The 22,407-nt window shown below is 46.2% G+C and overlaps 1 protein-coding gene across 4 annotated transcripts in view; it reads right to left on the reverse strand.

Moving 5' to 3' along the window:
* MAPK6 (mitogen-activated protein kinase 6) overlaps window positions 1–20,940 on the reverse strand; it is a 31,566-nt gene extending 10,626 nt beyond the window's left edge. The window contains exon 1 of one of the 4 annotated variants that reach the window (XM_056347676.1): window positions 20,701–20,940. The gene's annotated coding sequence lies outside the window, so the exon portion shown is untranslated. Of the gene's footprint in view, window positions 1–1,295; window positions 1,402–4,085; window positions 4,242–19,986; window positions 20,199–20,700 lie in introns of those variants that run through there. The other 3 variants (XM_056347674.1, XM_056347673.1, XM_056347675.1) reach the window with 3 other exon arrangements.
* Window positions 20,941–22,407: the final 1,467 nt, after the last annotated feature.

Genomic DNA, 22,407 nt, shown 5'->3' on the forward strand with positions numbered 1-22,407 from the left:
GCGCCTGCCTCCAGGTGTGTGTACAGCCACACGACAAACACAGGAAAGAAGGAAACACATTCCACCCCCTGCTGGGTTGTTTTTTGTTGGTTTTTTTTTTTTTTAAAAAGATCACCAAATGTAGGATTTCTAAACTGAAAAGCATCGAGCTGCCCTCTACTGATGTGGTAGAGTACCCTGGCAGAAGGGTGATCTTCAGAGCCTTCTTTAGTTGGCATGCGTAACTACTGCCTTGAGATTCCTTTCTCCGCACACTGCCAAGAGTCCTAATTTTAGACCTTGTTTTACAATTATATTATTGTAATGTTATTATATATATATAATGTTATTATAATCTCAGTACAAACATAATGAGGTAACACTGTTACTTTAAATTTCATGTTAACTCAAGATCCAAAGCCTCTGTTCAGACACCCTGCAATAAGCTGTATTATAGATCCTTGGGACCATCTAAAGCCAGTTGTATTCTTCCCCATAATTAGGCTTATTGTTTTGCACTGCTGATGTCTTCAATATGTAGCCATACCAATCAGTTTTCACCAGCTGGGTGACACATCTGGAACCTCTCTTTTAGCTAGTTCAATTAAACAGCACAGGAACAGATTCAAAAAAATGCCCATCAGTAGCAAGGAGTAGGATCTGCTGATCTCTTCACCGTAACTCCAACCTTACTCCTTACTGCCATGACTAAATGAAGCTGTCAGCAGAACTACAACATGAAAGCAGTAAAGAGACTGGGAGTTATGGCCCTCTTGCCTACTGAGTCTCGATTTTCATTCTGCGTCTCTGAAACGATGCATTTTTAATCATCAGCTTATACTACATCCTTCCACTAGGTGACTACTAATAACAATGTTTTCAGAAGGTATACAACGATTTTCAGAATCAGAGTGATTTAGCTAAGAAAACAAACGCCGACAACATAAGCAACCCATTGCAGCCTTCAATTTGACCTGATCCTGCTACAAACTTCCTATCTAACTAGGAGCAAATGACTTAACCCCAAAGCCCCAAAAAGCAGGGCTCAGCTACCACCCAACACAGGATCTAGTCCTAGGAAGCTGACCAGGAGGCAGCCCATCTACCAAACAGATACAGTACCTCACCTAGCAAAAATGCCCCGCTACTATACCAGATTAATTTAAAGATTCAGTAATTGAGTCATCTTTTGTTTACTGCCACTGAAAATTCTAATTTGGCAGCTGACAATGCTGTAGTAGGTTCATATATCCTTGTCTAAACAAACAAAAAATCCTCAGGCTTCTAAACTAACCCCATGCACTAACTACACTTACCTCCTCTTTCACATTAAAGACTGCTACCTTCACTGTGCCAGTTTGCTCTCTCACCTAGCACAGCCCTTCGCTCGCATGCTACAGCCCCTTCTACAGCCCCTTCGGTGCCGTTGCCTGTCAGCCGGCCCCTCAGCCAGGACTGCAGCTCCCAGAGCATCGCTTGCGCCAGGGAAGCAGCTGAACTCTCACTTCCCCATCCACGAGTTAATAGCAAACAGACATTTAAGACAATTAGTCCCATGGACCAGAAGCAAATAGGAGGGACAGAATATAAAAAGTTAACCCCAAACTTGCCTTCACTCTAAGGTAATTACTTCAGGGGTAATCAGCTAGAAGAAACTGAGGCTTTTCTCAAGCCAAAAATAAGCTCAGAGTAACAAATTTTCTTCTTTGCATTTTATAGTAATTTTTAACTTTGGAAAATGACGAGGTGGTTTTTTTAAAACATTAATACTTATGAAGAGTGACCTCAACAGCCATTAAGTTTACTTATTTTCAGTTTCAATGAAAGTTGTAACTGTCAGCCCAACTGTCTTGAAAATATAAACTAAATAAACAAAACTGACAAATTGCTCTTCAGTTGTGTAACATGCTCTAATCACTTGAAACACATGATGGACTATAGTATAAAAAAAAAGGAGGGAGGGGTTATCACCCCAATTTGTGCCACATAGGCTATTCACGCAGGCACTGATGTTTTCATTTAGGCTGTCACCTTGCCAAGGCTACCTCTTTTTTTTTTTAAGCAGTACTTTTATTCTTTCCTCCCACAACATTTAAAGAAGGAAACACAAAGAGACTAGTTTCTTAAGTGGTTTAAAACTACGCTTTTAAAACAGATCAGTTCTCAGGAGAGGGCAACATAAGTGACCCACAGAAGGGCTGTCATCTTTGACATGATTCCCTGTGCTGGCAGACATCATCACACCCGACCAGCTTCACGCATTATGCAAGCTGCCCCTTCAATTCCTGCTCAACTTCTGCACGTGGATTTATCACAGTTTTCAGGAAACAGGATGTACATTGAAAAACGTCAAGTATGAGACGTTTACTTTTTCAGAAATACAAATAAGACTGAAAGATACCAGTTAATTTGATTACACAGACCACATAATGATCAAATCATTAGTCACAAGAGAAAGACCAAGAATGACTAATGACATATTATACAACTTGCTAAGTACTATCCCTTTGACTATAAAAATACGGGGCACAGAAGTAATTTTTTTTTTAGATCAGCCACGTTGCAGTCAGTAGGCAGAGTGAGTCATCACCCAACTCTTGAAACTGCCGCTTTTCTAAAGCCTCCTACTTGCCCCCCACGCTGTTTAGGGAACTCTGTACTGGCAGTCAGCAATGTTACTATTAGTTTATAAGCCTTACCGAAGCATCTGTAAAAGCACACAAAAATCCACCGGTTTTCTGTATCATAAATCTAAACGGTTCGGTCCTCCCTGCGGGTAATTCACGGAAGGCTGACAGCCGAAGAAGCCCGCCACCAGCCGAGCACAGCCTCCCGCACCCGGGCGGCGCGGTGCCTGCCCGCCGCTCCACAGGCGGCCAAACCGGGCAGAGGGCAGCGGGCCCGCGGCCGCACACGCCAGGCCAGGGCCCCAGCCAGCGGCCCAAACACCCAGTTCCCATTTTAGCTTTACAGCACACGTTTTCTGAGCCCGATTACCAAACCAAAGCCTACCTCTATCCTTAAGCCACCGCTTTCTGGAACTGGCAACCGGGTTTATAAACACACCGCGCTATCGTGACGTTACTTTTACACACACACGTATATGAAAAGCTTGTTGGCACCAGCGCTGTTATCAACGTTCGCACCGGCCGTATGACCGTTTCCTTCGCCAACAAGCCGGCCAAGCCAGCCGCCGGCGGGCCGCTCCGGCCGGGCACTGCGGTAGCCGGCCGGCATCGGGAGGGAAGCTGCCTCTCCCAAGGCACCTGCTCCGCCGAAGGCCGCCGCTCCGGCCGCCTCTCCTCCAGCTGTTTTCATAGTGCCTGGAGCTACTCAAGAAAAGCGCTAAGTCCCTTTTCCCACAGGAGATGCCCGGGACTCAGGGGAGCCAGCGGTACCTGTCCCCACGGCTCCCGGCTGGGAGGCGGCGCCGGGCCCCCAGCGCCGCAGCCGAACTTCCGCAGCCTGAGGAGAGGCCGGGCCGCCGCCCGCAGCCGGCCGGGCAAAGGGCATCCTTCCTCCCGCCGGGGCGGGCCACCTCGTCCCGCCGGCGCCGCTCCTCCCTCACACCCCCTGCAGACACCGGCGACCGCCCGGGCAGAGGGGGCTCACCCGCGCCGTGCCCCCGGCCGCGGGGCCGCCCCCCGGCCCGGCGCCCCCGCGGGCCGCCGCAGCGCGGAGCACTCTACCTTCAAACGCCCTTCAGGGCGCGGACACCGCCCCCGGCCCCGGGGGCCCCGCTCCGGCGGGAGAGGCGACCCCCAAGGGCCCGGCGCGGCGCCGCTCGGGCCGCAGCCGCCGGCCTCCAGGAGCGCCCCCCTGGCGGCGCCACGCGCCCGCCCCGCCCGCCCCGTCGGCGCCCGCTCGGCCCCCTCACCCCGGGGCCGCCGCCGCCGCAGTGCGGAGGGACCGGGCCAGCCCCCGGCGGAGCAGAGCGGGGCGCCGCGGAGCGCAGCGGGCCGGGCCGGGGGGCGCCGCCACCGTCCGGCGAGAGGGAACAAAGCGCCTTTGTGCGCCGGGGCCGGGCCCGCGCGTGCGGCGGCCGCAGACCCCCCCTCTCTCCCCACCCCTCACCGCCGCCTCGCCGGCCGCGCCGCTGCACTCACGGGCCTTCCCAGGCTCATCGGGGGCTGCGCTGCTCACACGGCCGGGCCCCGCTGCCCCGCCACCGCCTCCAGCCCGGCGCCCGACCGCCTCGCTGCAGTTGCCGCTGCCGCAGCCGCCGCCATGTAACCCGGCGCGGAGGGCAGGGAGGGGCGGTGCCAGCGGCGGCTCCGCCTCCGCCTCCGAGAGGCGGGGCGGGGCGGGGCGGGCCGGGGGGCGGCCGCGGCGGGCGGGCTGAGGGGCAGCGCCGGCCGGGCGGGCCGGTGGCCGCTCACCGCGCGGAACGTTGCCGATGGCTGCGACGCCCTCCCGACCCGAGGGAGCGGCTGAACTTCTCCCCAGCGGGCTGGGCCCGGGGCCGAGGCGGGACACCCCCTCGCCGAGCGCTCGCTTCGCAGCCTAGCCTCCCTCCGCGGAACGCGGCTGTCGGCAGCCCGTGTGCCCGGGGAGCTTCGCGGAGCCTTAGAGCTCACTTGAGTCAAACCCGTCGAAGGAGCGGGCCTAGCGGAGCGAGGCGCGGCCGCTGCGCACTGCCGCCGAGCTCGGCTCGAACTGGAGGCCTGCGGGCACAGACGGTGGGCCTCCAGCGCTGATTAACCCGCAAGGCTTCGATTACAATTTTTGCTTCCTGCTCCCGAGTGATCGCCGCCGCCTGACGGCTGCCCTCGGGCCATGCTGCCTTTGAGAGCTGCCTGTGACCCGGGCCCTGGCAGTGCCTGACTCGCCAGGGCCCGGGGCTTGGCTTCCTACCCTTTCCCTCGGCCGCAACGGAGCCGAAAGGAGCCCCGCAGGCGGCAAGGGGACCGGGAGGCTGGTGCTGTGCAGCGGGGGGGTGCGGGGAGGAGGGCCGCCCCGGGTCTCCCTTCGAGGGCTGCAGGAGGAAGGGGAGAAGGGAGACAGCGAGGCCCGGGGGGGTCATGAGGCTCGGGGGGGGAGGGGGCGGTGAGGCCCAGGGGGGCAGCAAGGCCCAGGGAGGGCGGTGAGGCCCCCCCACCGTGGGAGCGCTGCTCCTGTGGGTGCTGGTGCCTGGGGTGGGAGCAGTGGTGGTGTGGCTCTGTGGGCCCGGGTCAGCCATCCCAGCTCCAAAACATCCCTCACAGCATAGAAACAACAGCATGGCTAGAAGGCAGCTGGGGGGAGTGGGGGAGGCAGGCTTTCCTTCTCCAAAGGGGACATTCTGGCTCAGGTGTTCTGTGGTCTTAGTGTCATGGGGGGACATGGACGATCCCCCCACAAGCATCTACAAAGTGCTTGCCATTGCTGTCACCCCTATGGGTGCCAGAAATGGTTTCGCTCTCGCTATTGCATCTCCCTAAACAGACATAGGCAGAGATACTAAGTCTACTTTTCCCTGAAAATCACAACTAATACAAGACAATAAAGCAAAATAATTAAAACATTATTTTTTTTCCCCATGAGATTTTTAAAAGCAGCTGTAGTTGGGAGAGAGAGGCATGGAAACACTAGGCCTGTAGGTATCAGGAGCCTTACGCTTCCACCAACACTGTTTTGGAGCAACTCTCAAGACAGGGTGCGGTTTGCCTAGGTCCGTTGCATGCCTTCTCCGTGCAGGATGACTCAGAAGAAGATAAAACATTTGATGCTTATTTTTACTGCTTAAACAGAGGTTATTTATACGAGATAGAAGTTACTCACATTGCGTAGGGCCGTACAGCTCACTCTGCTGCCACCTGGGCAGAAGCATCCAATTTACCTTTGCACTTTTAAATTGTAATTTAATTTTCCTAATAAACAAGTCATGCGTCAACGTCCAAGGAGCTCCCTACCCAGCTTCTCTAAAGTTATTTAAACAACTTTTAAACCCCCTTTCAATTATGAAGCCAAGCATTATCTTTTAATGTAGTCAGATGCATTGCTAACTCTGACATTGCCCCCACTGGCAGGAGAGGCAGCTTGGCCATTTGATAATACAACACTGTACTAATAGCACATGTACGAATGTCAGTAACTGAACTGACACTTTACATTACAATATTTGCTAATTTATGGGCAGCTAACCATGCTGCCAACAGTGGAGAAAAGTCAGAAACAAAGTTGCAGTTCTTCTGCCCACCCAGCAAAACAGAGCTGGAAGATTATAGCGCTGGCTGCTCCAGAAGGCCTGTATTTAAATACAGTCTATAAAAAAACTGCAGGAGTGCATATTTGGAAGAGGTGATGTTAGGACGGCAACCAGAGCCAAGCCACAGAGGAGTGTTTACTTGCACTAAAGGGAGAGATTTGGGACTCAGAAAAGGCAGGAGCAGCAGTGGTTGTATGTCTAAACCCAGAGCTATTTAGTCAATTAAAGAATCCTTGCACCCATACAAAGTATTTTCACTGTGAGAGACAAAAGTGCAAGCTGATCCTAGGGGACTGTAGCAAGGAAAAATTTATATTACAGCCTTAGAAGCATCTGGAGAGTCCATCATCACACTGTGTCTATAGGGAATATTTGCTAATTCTCACACTGCCATTTCAGTCAGGTGGAGAAGTTGCACATCCACGGAGTTTGCTCTGCAGCAGCCCAAACTATTCGAAAAACAGTTTAGCAAACACAGAGGAGACTTGCAGTAAATGGCAAGCTTCCTGCCTGTAAGGAAGCACACACTCACTCGTAAAACTCACATAGTGCAGAAGTACCACCATTTTTCTGGGTTCCTTATTAATAAATCAAGAGCTACTTTCTTTTTTCTTCTTTTTTTTCCCCTCCAAATTCTTTTCTGCCATTCTAAAAGCATAGTCTGTGGTAGGATCTAGTGAATGAGATCCTTCAATCTGGAGGAAAATCATGCAACAAGAAAGAGCATGCTGCAGGAATGTTACTTGTCCTCAGCTTCACTGTTTATAGAATTACAATGCATGTAAGAAAGAGTTGCTCAGAATTTAATTGTGTGTCACATGGCAATTTATAGCTATCTAATCCAGCAAATTGCTAATCTGTTCTCAGGTTTTTAATATCCTATTGATTAGGCTATAAATTACTGTGTCAAATTTTTTCCCAGTTCCCCACAAGAATGCAATTACTAGCATGTAGATGATACGCTATATGAAACCATCCCATTCTAAAACATTTGCAGATGTTAACTGTCAGCAAAATGCAAACTAAGAAAAGAACTGGACTTTGAAGGTCATAAAGCCCAGCAATTAAAAAATAATTAGAACTGAAGCAATGATTCATTTCTTATATCCAAGTTCAAAAAGATCAAACAGTAAATTCCAATGTAATATTTCAGTCCTGTGTGCGAATCGTTACTCGTGGCATAAAAGGGAATTAAGTGTCCACACCCATTGTGATTGGCAAGGGAAGAAAGATTTGGAGACGGTTTGAAAAGGTTGCCCAAGGTGACTTGGCAGCTCCACGCTTTTGTCTCAGTTTCATTGCTTTGCAGGGCTTTTCTGTGGGAAATCTTTGTTTTCTGGCTTTATGCAGCTCACCCTAATGAGTCCAGGTATTTTCAGAAGAGGCTCAGTTTAAGCATGTACCTCATACCCAGCAGCCTCCACCCCCAGTGAAGATTAAAGTATCTAAGGTGATACCTGGTTCTTGCCCTGTCCCGCAGTATCAGTCCCCTGGGCAGCTGAATGTGCTAAGACACACGGGGAAGATGCTGACAGCAGATGGTACCCAGGGCACCCACCTGACTGCTCCTGCTTGACTTACACAGCCTCCCAAGGAAGGGAAGTGTATCCTAGGATACATTTTTGAGGGCTGACCACGCTTCTTACCAAAGTCTCAGATTAATTTTGCGCAGGGATAGGGATGACTTTAGAGCGACAATCCAACTTATTAAAAGGGGATGGGGAGAGGTTCAAGAAACACTTGGTTTCTGCTGCCTCCTTGGCCTGCCTCTGCTTACCTGTGTTCTGCAGAGTGATCTGGGCCCTGAAGTACAGTTTGGTTTTCCTAGCACAGTTCGCAAGCATTTTTAATAGTTTGTTTGGGTCTCCTTTAACTGCCACCTTCTCCAATTAGCCTAGTTCTCTGCAGGTGTTAAGCAAAGCCTTTACAAATCCCTTGGTCTTCCAGCTTACAGTTTCATAGTGCTGACAGTCAGCACAAACAGTGCAGATAAATTTGAGTTTCACTGACAACCTGACAGCTCAGGTAGCTTCACTTCTTGGGCACCTCCATTTCCTGGTAAAGGCCAGACTACACCTTCCATACTGGATGTAGGAGTTTTTTATTTGTTCTTTTTTAACACAAAACATTTTGCTAATGAATGCTCTCTGGGCTTGCAGACTTTATAAAGTTTTCGTAATAGATCTTAAAGTATACTTCATGCCAGCATTATTAGCGGGTAACCACATGGAAGTTGCTATCGTAAAAACTTTGAAGAAATTTTTGTGTCAAAATCCTATTTTAGTTAAAGTTTACTTAGCAGGAGCCAAAGCTGCCTGGGCACAGACAGCATGCCATCACCTCATTTGCACTCACTTGGTGGAATGGGCTTTGCTAGAGCAAGCTTTGTATCGTCTACATTCTGATCAGGAAAGAAGCTATAATAATATTAGGGGACTTAGAAGAAAGGAAAAAGGTAAACCCTAAGATCTTTATCCCTGTGTGAAACAATAGATAGACTGGAATAGTACAGACGATTAACAGAGATCAATTCAGACCAAAGGCAGCAAAGTACAAAGGGCAAATGAAGGTGGAGAAAGAAAGTCACAGAAGATGTTCAACTTTGAGGTTAGAACTAAATGGGTTCTGTGACATACGTTGGAAATTCTGTGAATCTGCAGGAAAGAAAGTCATTAAATGCTTAAAACAGAACAAGTCATTCTTCCCCCTTGGTAGATCATCAGCAATCTAGGACACTTCGGTATAGCTAGCTGCATGCAGGCTCCCTGCTTAATATCATACATTTTTATTAAGTCAGGTAATTCCATTGCCTACTTTTTCTATGTCTTAAGCAACACTTAGCACAGGGGACAGAGCAGCTCAAAGTTGTGGTAATACTGGGAGAAGAGGAAAGCTTAGAAAACTTGCCTTGTAGCTGGTCATCACTGAAATCATCAGCCCTCTGTGTGTGAAATTCACTTGTAGGGCTGGAGCTCTCCTAGATTTCTCAGCTTTTCATTAATTCCTCGTTTAGTTAACCTTGCATAGAGATAGCTATCAGTATTTCATGCACAGAATAGCAAATGTAGAAAAATTTACCAAGGTGGGTAATTAAGGCAGTATGTATTAGGTTTAATCACCTTTTAAAGGATGACTAGCACCAACATTTTCACACTTGGATGCTCCAAGTGACCTGAGTTGCTTCTAACTTCCCAGCGCGTGATGTGTGCTGGAGCCAGGCTGCAGATCCAGTCAGTGGATGAATCTACAGCTGAAAAACATTCTACAGAAAGGAGCAGGGCTGTTGTGACAAGGCAAAGTGTAGGAAGAAGTGGAAACAAGAAGCACCAAATGTTTTTTTCCCAGCACTTCAGGTACGAGACGATTCCATGTGCAACAGTTCTCTCCTGTTTGGACCTGCAGGAAGGCACCGCTCTCATCCCCACCTCAAAACCTCAAGTGAAGTAGTCAGGAGAACGTGCCTGCCCACTAAAGTGGCATCAGAGCAATTGTCTAAGGCATCTCCATGCTAGTTATTGCACTGGCTGCAGTGCTGCTAGAGTTGTAAGGCAGCATATTACTGTACAGATATTATTGAAATACCTGTAATACCTTGAGTACTCCAATGTAGGGAGATGCCCTGGAAGCAGGGTGGGGTGCTCTCAGCAAAAAATGCATTTGGTTTTGGGTCCCTACTGGAAAATATGTCAGCTCTTGAGCAGAAGTTATAAAGGCCTGATGATGAATTTATGTAGACCAATTACAGGGTTTTGTAGAACTGTTGCATTTAATTGCAGAACCATACATACTGCTATTAGAACTGTTATTGTTCATTCCTATAAAACAGTAAACTTTCCTACATGCAGCATTTTGATTGCTATTGCATTACAGAGATAAAGCCTCTGCTGTGCAATTGTAAATACAGCTGGTGCTGCAGAGCTTGTCATTTACAGAGAAAAAAAAATTGGTCTAACATTTGCTAACATTTTCACCAACACCAGAATCCTCCTGAAATACATTTACAGGGGGCAAAGCTCAATACAAATACACGGGCATCAGCTAATACACTACTTCAGCAACCTGAGGCTACACAACTCTTACGTATCGAAGAGCAACAAATGTTATCTACAAGCTTACAGGGGGAGAAGGGAGGTACATTGAGCTGAGCATTTCAAACACTTTCAAATATTATTTTTCAATAAACCACATAGGAATGGCATGGCTAGAAGTGAATCTTCATTAGCCATCAAGAAGATGATCTATTGCTGCCACAAGAAACTTGGAAAAGCAATACTAATTGGTCAAGAGTGGAAGAGTCTCAGACCTCTACTGCTACTTAGATTTGTACCCTGTAGAGGCCTTTATGAGTGGGACATGGACTCCAGTCCCACCTAGACCACCTGCAGCACTTTGGAACTTCTTATGGTGGTTTGTGAGAACAAGATGGAGCAAGCTTGATTGGGAAATGCATTAAAAAAATCAAGTCTTTGTTACTCCTCAGGCAAAGGCCATCCTCCATTCACTTTGGCCTGCACACAGCAGTCTCCAGCATGCCCACAGCTCATGGATGCAGCTGTTTCACAAGCAAGCAGCGTATTGAATGGCTAAAGAGAAAAAGGCAAGGAGCACAGTGCCAGCAGGGTCAAGGCAGGCCAGTGGGAAACTGATGTGAGTGCTGTTGCTCAGGGAGCATTTCGTCTGTGGCCAACATGCTTTTTCAGGATTCCCAAAATAGCACTTATCATAAACAGCAGATTGACTGGGAAGCATGCTGCTTCACTTAATGCCTCCTACTGTCCCTGCAGACTCCTACCCCAGCCAGTCTCCAGAGGCTAAAGAGATGGAAAACCTAAGAAATGCGAAAAAATGGAAACTTTTTATAGAACATCCACCATCAAATTATACAGCAAATATTCAGCATCACAAAAGCTACATTGAGTCATTTCTGTTGTATCTTCAGGCATCAAAACACCAAGTTTTTATTTTGCTAAGAAATCAATTTTGGAACCATCTCTTCTCCCTTAATACTCTGTAACTTTTTCTCGGCGCGTGTTGTACTATCTATTTCTAAAGATTTCCACTACAAATACATGGGACTATTCAATTCCCCATATTCCCCAACTCCATTATATCTTAGCTTTTGTTAAGATTTTCTAGGATGTTTCAGGTTTTCTCAACAGTTTTGAGACACTTGCTGGGAGGGAACACATTTCCAAGCTATTTTAGTTTTCTTATGAAAACCAGGTTTTGCCTATGTGCAAGAATCAGCAGACATTTTATAAATAGCTTTGGACAGCTGACAGGGTATGATGCAAGACCTCAGGCCACTCCACAGAGGGCAACTGTCTGAAATGCTCAGGAAAGAGGGACTTGGACCATTGACTACTACACAGGGGTGAAAAAAAAATAATAAATGATAGATGCACAGAAGCATCATTTACTACAGAGGATATCAGGCTTATGAAACACAAGATCTCAGTCTTATTACAGCTCAAGCAAAAAGTCTATTTGCTTGCAACTACACTACAATGAAAAACAGTAGAATTGAATTCTCCTTTGAAGAAGAAAAACTGACCAGAACTGTCTGAACTTGCTTTGTCTTTTACTCTTGAGGATGAGATTTCCCCTCCTAACACACTGTAAATGCCAACACACATATTGGAGATTCTCCAGACTTCAACTGGTGCCAAACACTGGGATCATCTTCTTACCCTGGCATTTCCCATCAGCTTCAGCAAAGGCTTTTCCAACTCAAACTGCTTTAAATGGGCTCCAATAATAGCTGCTTAGAGGTTAATCTGTGTCTATTCATCTGATCCTAAGAACTGTTCCTCTTTGCAATAGTAATACGGAATGGAGCATCCGCTCCCTGTCTCATCAGCTCTATCAGCTTCCATGAAGATAAAGCACAGTAATTTAACCCCAAATAAATGCTTAGTTTGGAATAGGGGCAAATCTCAGCATTCTTAAGTCCCTGGAAAAACTCTCAACAGATTTAACTTCAACGCAGTGACTCCAGCCTTCTCCCTCACTACCAAGTTGGCTCCTCTTCCTAACAGCAGCAAGCACCCCTCAGCCCACTCCTTACCACACTTTCACACTGCTGATGACTGAGCAGCATGCTATACATGGAAGACTACAAGTATTAGTGAGAAGTAGGTAGCGTACCTCCCCAGCAGATGTGCATTTTGAGTCATTCAGTCCAGAAAGTGATGCGTTTGTCCTCTGCATTCCCATGTTGCAGTTAGGTCTTGTGCGGCGCTAGAAGAGCTGGCCTTGAAGCAGCCACGGAGCAGTCTCCTTTCTGCACTGGGCACTAGAAGTGTGTGAGTGTGTAAGCACACAACACATCTGCATAAGGGCGTTGTGATAAGCACCCACAGTGCTTTCTCCCACAGCCCCAGCATCAGGGAGGCTAGCCTGAGACTCCTGCTGAGATCTAACAACAGAGAATGAAATAGTTGATCCATCTCACAGCCATACCTCAGAGGCACCCTGCTTTCAGGGGTGGATGGTTTCTACTCTTCATTTGTAAGCTATCTGTTCCAATGACAGATAGAAGAGCCTAGAAGCACCTATGAAAGGAGTAAATAATACATGACACGTTTTTTGAGCTTTTGTACCGAGGAACTGATTTTACCCATGATCTACATTTCTGTAAGTCTAAAGAACTTGATTTTTTTTCCCCATTAAAGACATTAAATATGACTGAATCTTTTGTTATTTTGGAAATGTAAAATCTATTACCTCTGCTAGAGGTACAACAGTGCTGAAACTGGGCCATCCCAAACTTTTTCAGACAAAGGCTATGCAAACGGAAATGGAATACATATGTCCGTTTATACACTGCAGGATGTAAAAGCAAATTCACGTGTTAGGGGTTGTTCACACATTGCATGTGAGCAGGAGAGAAGGGTACAAGAGAAGGCAGACAAGGCTGTCAGCCTTTGCAGAGCTCAGTGAGAGCTCCAGTGCATGAGATCTAACTGTCCTTAATGACCACAAGCACAAACCCCCCATAATTGTAAACCCAGACTTCGTTCTTTTCTGCGTTTGGAAGATCTCATATATCTTTTTTGCTTCTTGACCTACAAGGAAGAGTACAAGATAGCCTCCTCTACAGAGACGTGTTTTTGTACAGGGCTCATGCAAGCTGCTTCTCAGAAATACCCCCATAGGATACCCTGGTGCTGAGGAATCACTGAGAAGCTGTCCTAAACCCAGAAAGTTATCTCGTATAGGTAAACATTTCACTGTATAGTTATGCCTAGAGGTTCTTTCATGATCTGAATAGCGAGGTTTACTTTGCAAGTGAGCTGGAATTAAGAAAGATAAAGAGGTAGAGAAACCTGCTTTTTAGTGCATCAGCATTCTCTTATCTCTAGCATATCTCTAAACAGTTTTCAATCACATTCAGTCAAAAACTGTTAAATGAAAACTGAAGAGATACAATATACATCTGAAGTTATATTCTGTGACAGAGGAAAGGTATTGCTCCCTCATTCTTTGGGTCTTGTGAATGACTGGAGAACCATTGAAGCCTCAGTTAAAATAAAATCAATTCTGATAAATCTATTTTAGTAAACACAAAAAGTTGCTAACCATTATCTCAATTTTCTTATTGTTTTATCTGGACACTCCCAAAACAAAAGCAATCAAGATGATTCAAAGAAGAGGAGTTTCAACCTTTGGACCAGCTCTAATTGCAATACTTAGTTCTCATGATTGCTGCAATTCAACAGACTCCAACATGATCAGAGTGCTCATGTGTGCTCCCGACCTACTCCACATGGCTCCTGTCCATAATCTGCTGTCCCCCATGGCTAACAGCACCACAAACCAGCTGGAAGATCTTCTGTTCCCTTGCGTCCATTATCACAGAAGTTAGGTGCACAAATGCATTCACTTGTGCTCAGTAGTGGGAGACTATTTGTGACAAGGTCAGGCTGCGCAGTGGAAGATCTTGCTTCGCCACATAAAGCAATGAAGAACCAGGCTTCAGCCCCCCGACAACAGCAGGCAAGCTCCTCCTGGTAGCCTGTATCTTGACATGGTGGCCCAGAAGGGTAAGACTGCAGCTCACAAACCTCTCAGCTTTTCCTTGCTGTTAACTTTTCCAGGACAGACAGCCTCTCTAGCTACAAACTATCTTGGGAAAGGTATACCCCTGAAATCAAGGATGGACATGAGCCTCAGCCCTTGCTTTCAGAATCAAACCATCCTGCCGGGGCTGAACTAGGAGTCTCGTTACCGCTGCCCAGACCATCCTGCTCCAAGGGCAGCTCCAAGGAGGACTTAACACTCTCAAGCCTGTCTGTCAGAGATGCTTCACAAAGACTTTACAAGACAGTGCAATATTAATCCAAACCAAGGCGGTGATTTTCCCCTCCACCCAGTAAAGGTTTTGAGATGTCAGCTGTTTATTTTTTCCTGACAGACTACCCAAACTAGTATTTCCACAGCTGCGTGAACTATCTAAATAGTTCCTAGAAGTACAGAGTAAAGTGACATTATTACGGTTTGTGATAATATCCCTGTTTAAATATTTAAGGCAATTAATTTGCTTGTAGCAAAAATGATTCAAGGGCTATATGTACAATTTGCAATCAAAGCACTATCCTGTACTCTTTGTTTATCATCCTAGGTCTAATGATATTTATTAGTAAAAAATACAGATGTAGTCATTGCTGGGCAGCGCTAAATCAGTGGCAAGGCTTGACAGGCTATTGTCAAGTAGGAAAACTTCAACCAAGAACCTGTGGTACTGCCGAAATCAAGTGAAACCTCAGGGTAGCAATGGAAACTTTTGAACTTTTTCACACAGAGGAACAAGAAGCTTTATCTTCCTGATTGCTCTAATGTTTTAGATAGCAGGAGAACATGGAACTATGGGCCTTAATGTCAGGTAGTAAACTTCTCTGACCTTTGAAGGGAACTCCATGTGACATGACAACCACAGTAATCAGAACAAGCTCTATCTGCTCTGATACAGCTTTACTGCATGAGCAGATACTCCTTTTTGTCCTCACAAGTGCTCAGTACTCAGTGCTCCGCTTCATTCGTTGCACAGGTAGTGCTAACCTCATTACCAGTAATTGGATACCAAGAAAAAATAAAATCAGTGTACTGCCCTATGTCTTATTCATCACATATTGCCCCAGTCTGAGGACAGAAACACCAGGGTTTAAGGGCTCTGCAGGTACCCATTCAATTAATTTCTACAATCTGTAAAAATGTCAGGGTATTATCACTTCCATTTTCCTGAACTAAGTCACAAAGATCAAGGTCACAGCAGCCCTTAATAGCAGCTGCACAATTTAAGATTTCTAGAACTGAATTTTGCAAGGGATTTGTATTTTATTCCACTGTTCAACTTTTCAACCCACTTTGAAAAGTGATTGGTATTTCTTGCACTAAGTGCAGATCCCCAAAGCTCTGAATTCTCATTTTTTGAAAGTTATTTTAGGCTTTGTCCAGGCTGCTCTGATTTTCCCCAGCACCAGAAGACCCCAAATAGCTGTGCTTGTACACCCCGAGTAGCTGTGTTTGCACACTCTACGTGCCAGCCACTCTGCTCCCTCTCAGGTGCTCGTCTAGTTTATCCAAGCCTCCTCCCATTTCCCAGTTTCTATTTTCTTTTCTCCTTTCCAATTAAAGCCTCATTTTTACAAGCTTTTTCTCCCAACCTACTCCTTATAAATTTCAGTCCTTGTTTTTTCCGTGTGTGATTATGTAGCTACCTCCAACTTCTTAACTGGAGCCAACAGGGGCCACTAAAAGCAGTGCATGGGAGGAACAGTCCACTTAATTTCAATTAAGGTGCCCAAACCCAACAGAGCCTGCAGCAGCCCATGGATGCAGTCACAGGAAAATTTCTGTTTCAGAAGTTGGCTGGGCTGGAGCACACCCAGGACCAACAGACAGCACAGGAATTTATCTGCTGCCACATCTATCCAGTCTGCAAAACCTGAGGTCTCCAGTTCATAGCCATCAAGAGATTTTCCACAAAGATAAAACGTGCATCTTTGATTCTGGATTTCAAGAGTGCCCTCCTCTTCTTATACAGGCAAGAGCCTTTTAAAAACTTTTCTTGTTTGCCCGTTTTTAAGGAGGACAAAATCAAGGCTCTCCTCCACCCTGGTTCTTTTAAAATGACAAAATAGTTGAGCTGAACGATCTAGAAAAGTTCAGATTTAGAAATATACCTGGCACAAAAATGTTTCCATCCAAAGAATTAGCTGTCAGCAAAGTCATGGTCTATTGAAACTGAAGCAAGCACTGAGGCGAAGGCAATCCCAACATGAGAGCTTTGCCTGAGCCACCGAGGGGCTGCGAGTGCCATGTTCTGCTGTGTTATGCCATTGTTCCCCACATGTACAGCCTCTCTCCATAACCGCTCCTCTGCCTCGGCAAAGGAACAGGCACATTCACATCTTCTCCTCCCCCAGCAGAAGGTACCCAGAAAGCCAACACAGGCTGCATCACCTCTCCAGGCAGCCTTCTGACACCCCTGGGGCTGCAAAGCTGCTAGCTGTCAGGGAAGGTGGTGGTGAAAGGGACTCCCTACCCAGGAACGCATTGAGGACTAAAGAAGGTGGACCAGAGAGCTTCTGAGAAAGACATGACCCTGTCAGTGTTTTCCCCGCGGGTCAGTGAGAGGTTGCTGGGGGGGCACGGGGAAGCCCCACAGCAGTACTTGCTGCTGGGATACAGAGGGCTCCGTGCAATCTGCTCTTCCCCTTTGCAAAGGTATTTTGGGAAAAGGCTTTCAGCAGTGGAAAGCAGGAGGCTGTTTTTTGTAAGAAAATATCCCACTCTCCAGGACAAAGTTTATTCCTGTTATTTTGCTCTGACGTGCAGTCACACAGCCTCTCCTACCACCCGACCCCTGCTGCTTGCCCTGCATCCTGGGCGCAGTCCCCGCAGCCCCTCGCTGCAGCTGCCATTACGGCGCTGTGGGGCAGCCGGCAGCGGGGTGGGCAGGAGACCTGGGGTTACAGGGACAGACCTCAGGAACCAGGGGAATGCAACACTGATGGAGATGAGGAGATAAGTGTTTAAATAATCTCCATCGTCAGTTTCTCCGTAATCTCAGTTTTTGGCTGGTTGCAGGGACAGACAGAAACCACATGTAACAGTATGCAGGGGATGGGGACAACAGTGACATTAGCCCGACTTTCTGATGGTTACAGAGGCTGTAATTTCTTTTTATGTCCACTGTACCCTATGTGAAAAGCATTTTAAGGCCTGCCCAACCCCCCAGATCCTATTATGAAGAGCTAGATCTCACAAAGCTGTTTTCCAACATGTCAAATTCAGGTTTAGTGGCTCTGTTTGACAGTTTTACGAAGACAGCATTAACTTCCAACTGAGCATAAGCAACTGGGTCACTGCACACCAAGAGTGCATGGCTCTGCACCCCGATGCCTTGCCTGGGTTAGAGGTACTTCTCAGAGCCCCCATCTCCAGCCTCAGCAGAGTCTGTCCCACCCCTCCATCATTCAGCAACAGGCAGGTCAGCTCCCAGGACCTTTACCAAGCTATGGTCATGAGCAGAAGACCTCAAAGGGAGACAGCTATGTCCCACCGCTCTTGTTCTCCTAGCATTAATGCCAAGCGCATCAGCGAGCCCACCCGCGCCCACGCCACAGCCACCTGTGGGACCTCTTGTGGGCTGGCCCCACACCAGCCACCGGGCACCCAGTGCTGCAGGGTGGCTGTCTCACCTGCAGCAGGTACACAAACTGCCTGGGGTCCTCCAGCACAGCGCTGGCAGCTGCGGCAGGCAGAATCTAGGAAATACATCCCCAAATCTGCCCTTGTGGTCTTTAAAACAAAGTTTTATTTATGCTGCTGATGGTGGCAAAAAGTAGCCCGAGTCCCCAGTCTACCTTCAGTTCTAATTTTCCATGTGCAAAGCTGAAGCTCTGAGGCTCCTCTCCCTCTGCAGAGCAAACACAGCATTTGCAGGAATAAAGCTCTGCTTATATAAGCTTCCACAAATGCCAAGTCTGACAGAGGAAAAACTTCTGGTAAAAAATTATTTTTTGTCTTTTCAAGAGATCTAATCTATCTTCTGTGCATTCCTGACCTTCAGAAAGTATTTTCATCTCACACATTAAGTATAACAATCCTCTTAACAGGGGAACATTTTGTTAGAGCTTTAAATTGGGTTACGTAAATTATTTGTAGTTCTGACAGCAGGTTTCTCTTCCGTCCACGAGGACAGTTGTTACGAGATTGCTACAAGGTTCATTCGCAATCACAGCAGATAATCATCTGAGGGAACTGTTTGAAATGAGATTTTATCTGGGGGATATGCTACAAGTTTATCAAGGCTTTTCATAAAAGCAGCATTGTTGCCAAAAAATTTGCAATACAGTAACCTGCATGAGAATTAAGAAACCCCTGATGTGAATTGTAAGTTGAGAAAAAAAAATATTTCCAACTCCCACAAACTTCAGGAGGAACAGAACACAGAGGGGAAAAAAGCCAACCTATGGTGGGACTGAGCATGTCTCAATCCACAAGTTTACTCTTGTTGACTACAGTGGGAATTGCAAACAGTCAGGATTGGCTCTTTGTTTCCACTAAGTACTTGCTCAGAAAAAAGCAGAGTGGAAAAATTATTCAAGAAGTAACAGCACTACTCTTAGCATTACATCAGAGCAGTCAATGACTTAGAAACACATTTTGCAGTACTCTTGTCACTCTTTCTTTTCCCCAGTCCCTAACCGGGCATGGGGTTAGACACAGATTTTGAATGGGAAGAATTCTCAGGCAGTAGAAGCCTCCCACATCCCTTTCTCTTGTCACTGGTAAGGCTGGTGAGGAAAAAAAAAACCTACTGATTTCTTCAGGAATGGGAAAAAAAGGGCATCATGTATAAATTGGGATTAATTTTTTAGGTTCTTAATTATATTTATGGGCCATTTAAAAAAAAACAACAAAGCAATAAAAGGGTATTTTATCCATATGGAAAGCATTTTGTTTGACTTTTAAGAACACTCATTTACTGAAACAAAATTTTAAAATGAAAAATTTCTTATCAAAATATGCAAATTTCATTTTAAAATCTTTGTAAGAGCTTTTCAGATTTTTTTTCTCCCTAAGTAACAAGGGCGGTGAGATAAAAATTTCATCCAATGCTAAATATGAGCAATCGAGTAAATCCAGTAAACCCGATTTCTACACTCTCTGGCTGGCATTAAGTTCTTCACAACAGTGGTCCAGAAACCAGTAAACTCAGCCATCCCCTCTGCAGCATGAAAGTACTTCAAGGAGTGACATTTTCAATGAACAAAAAGCAGTGGGTTTGTAAACCACACACACCCACACACAAACACAAGGACCACGCAAAAGGTGCTCAGCAGAGGAGAACCTTTACACACAAAATTTAACATCTGCTAACATTTCCACATCTGCCTAGGAATGCTTTACCTTGGTATTTTCAATCGTATTGAGCTCACTCAGGGTGTTTTATCTTTCCTTCACGTTCCCTCCCCTTCTTTGTTTGATGCCAAATATTTATTTTCAGCAGTCTATACAAAGTTGTCTCATGATTTTATTAGCAGTCCCTCATGTAATACTTTATCTACAGAGAATGCAATGCATTAGTGCTAGGTACAATGTTAGGTATTCCTCTGAACTATCTACAGACACTAGCTGACTAATATACAATGATTTTATTTATATAAAAGACAATGTATTATTATTTTGGTAATTCTCAAAGAGACAGATATGTTTTTAAGTGTTAGTTAGAAAGGCTGACCTTAATCCTTTATACTTCTGTCTCTCTAAACAAACAGATCTCACAGAATACACACAGATATTTAACTTACCATTACTGAAGCTATCTTTTGACTTCCTCAGTACCATTAATATTTAAGCAGAAAGAACAGACCAAACAATTATCCTAATGATACCACACCAGGACTAACAAAGTAATTTTAAAAAAGTCATCCAGAAGAAGAGAGAAGGTCGACCAGAAAACGCGAGTCAGGAATAGCTGTGCTCTGATGAGGAGGGGAAGGTTATGTTGCTGTGATATGAGTAGTTCACAGCTGTTACTCTAGTAATAATTCATCATATTAATATTTAAATGAGAGGAGGAGGAGGGCACAAGATTGTGTGTGACTCAATGGTCCCTCCCTGTCCTTAAGCAGAAAAATAGGCCACCAATACAGAAAGAGCATCAGGAGCTATAGAGTGGGAAGGTTTGTTTTCATTACCTCATGAATAAAAGTGGGCAAACTGGTCCCTGAAGAAGTCTAGAAATTATCCTGGTTTTACTCTTGCAAGTTAAACTCTGTTTCTACCCTCAGAAGCAGCCATTACCTAACGAACAAATCGATGCAGCAACCAGTGCTCTAGGTCTGTACGTGGTGTTTCTTGGATTTCAGAATATTTCCAGCAAGCTTCTACGCTTCCTGCAAAGAGCTGTCCGTGAGAGCCTTCCCTGGCAGTTCCTCACAGGGAACTGCTGCATCTCTGCTGTACTGTGCCATTTATCTACAGACACGTTGATAAGAACCATTTCTTTAATCAGGGCTTACCTCGGCTTGTTCTATTGGACCATCGGGGTCTCTGGCATGGGCAGGCTCTGGAGACCCGAGGAGGAGCTGGAGTGGCTGCTTGCAGGAGATGTTGCAAGGAGCAGAGCCTCAGCCCTAGGGAGCATGGGGGAGCTTCAGGAGGTAGAGCAGCAACACCCAGCAACAGCAGGCTCAGCACAAGGTGGAGGGCTGGAGGAAACAGCTGATGCAGGCATAACCCAGACAGATGTGGGTGGCATCCCTGGCAGGAGAGGCAGCCTGACAACACTTGGTTGCATACAGGGTTGCACAACTTTATCCAACAGTTCAATATAAACACACCTCTCACGTGCTAGTTTTTTGGGGGTTGGGATTTTCTTTTTAGTTCTGTACAGCTCCTCCTTATTAGCAGAAAGAGTGTTACTATGACACCCTGGCTGAGCATCGCCTTGTTGGCTATATAACTTTATAAAGATAATAAGCAACAATTTAATCAGAAATACAGACATAGGCTCCAGAAATGGCCATAAGGCTAAATAACAAATAGTTTGCAACAGAACAAATCCACAGAGAAGCATTCAGCTTAGTGCTTGGCATGAAAATACAAGGTACAAAAAGTACAACCACTCAAGGATGCCAAACTCATGCAGTAACATCAGTTCTCAGCATACCAAGGTAAATTCTTCATCAGAAGTTTTCTATTTTTTCCTACTCAAACAGAGACATCCCCTCCACTTCATTTCATTAGCCTAATCCTTCAAGATCAAGTTTGCAAACAGCCTGACAGTGTTGATATTATTTTTAGCTGACTGATACAGAGGTTTTATTTGCTGCATCCTGTACAACAGGATTTGTGTTTATTAATACACTGCAGAAAACACTACTCATCAGATCTTCTCCATATCTGTTGTCAGTGTCCCAGTAGAGTGACCATTTAAAATTGGTCTTCATAACTTGCTACAAAGGTTTGTACATAAAGCAAAATCAGACCCCTGGGCACACTGGAGGAATGGGGAGTTTTGATCTAGACTGCTTGCAAGGGTAGCTGATGAGGGTCTGCAGGAAGATACTGGCTTCTCTGTATTAGTAATTACACTAATGCAGGAGAGGTTAGGCTCTTCCTCCTTGGGTTTTGGTAGTGCTGGAAGAACAGATGAGCCACGCTGGCTTTAATCCCCAGCAGAGCCCTCCCTGCAGCTCTACCACTGCTGCCGCCTGATGGGTAGGACAGATAGAGGAGGCTGGAATTAGCCCCCTACCTCGTTAGCACTCCCAGCTGGGACTCACATGTTCCCAGTCACTTGCAGAGGCAGAAGCCATCCTCCAATTCCTTGAGCCTCTGTGTCAGCCTCTAGTGACAGCTCTGGCCCCAACAGGTATCACCCAATTACTGTGAGGTTGGAGATCATTTTCACTCCCAAAGCTGCAGCCTCACTAGTATCTCAGCAATTACAGAGCTCAGTCTTCAGCCAGCCTGGATGCTGAGCTGTGTCACTGGCCACAGAGGAGTTGAGCAAAAATGCTGGAAGAAGCAGAAGAGTTCCCTCCTAAAGTAGCAAACCTCTCTCTGCATGAAGGGGTTGTGTCTGGCCCACTGGAACACAAAATATTCACTGCTCCCTATAGTAGTAGTACAAAATATGATTTAAAGTAAGTCAAACTCACTCCCTTCCTCCTTGTACATCCTCCTCCATACTACATAGACACATACTATTTCAGAACCAAAAT

This window comes from Falco biarmicus, chromosome 7 (genome assembly GCF_023638135.1).
Source record: "Falco biarmicus isolate bFalBia1 chromosome 7, bFalBia1.pri, whole genome shotgun sequence".
NCBI classification, from domain to species: Eukaryota; Metazoa; Chordata; class Aves; order Falconiformes; family Falconidae; genus Falco; species Falco biarmicus.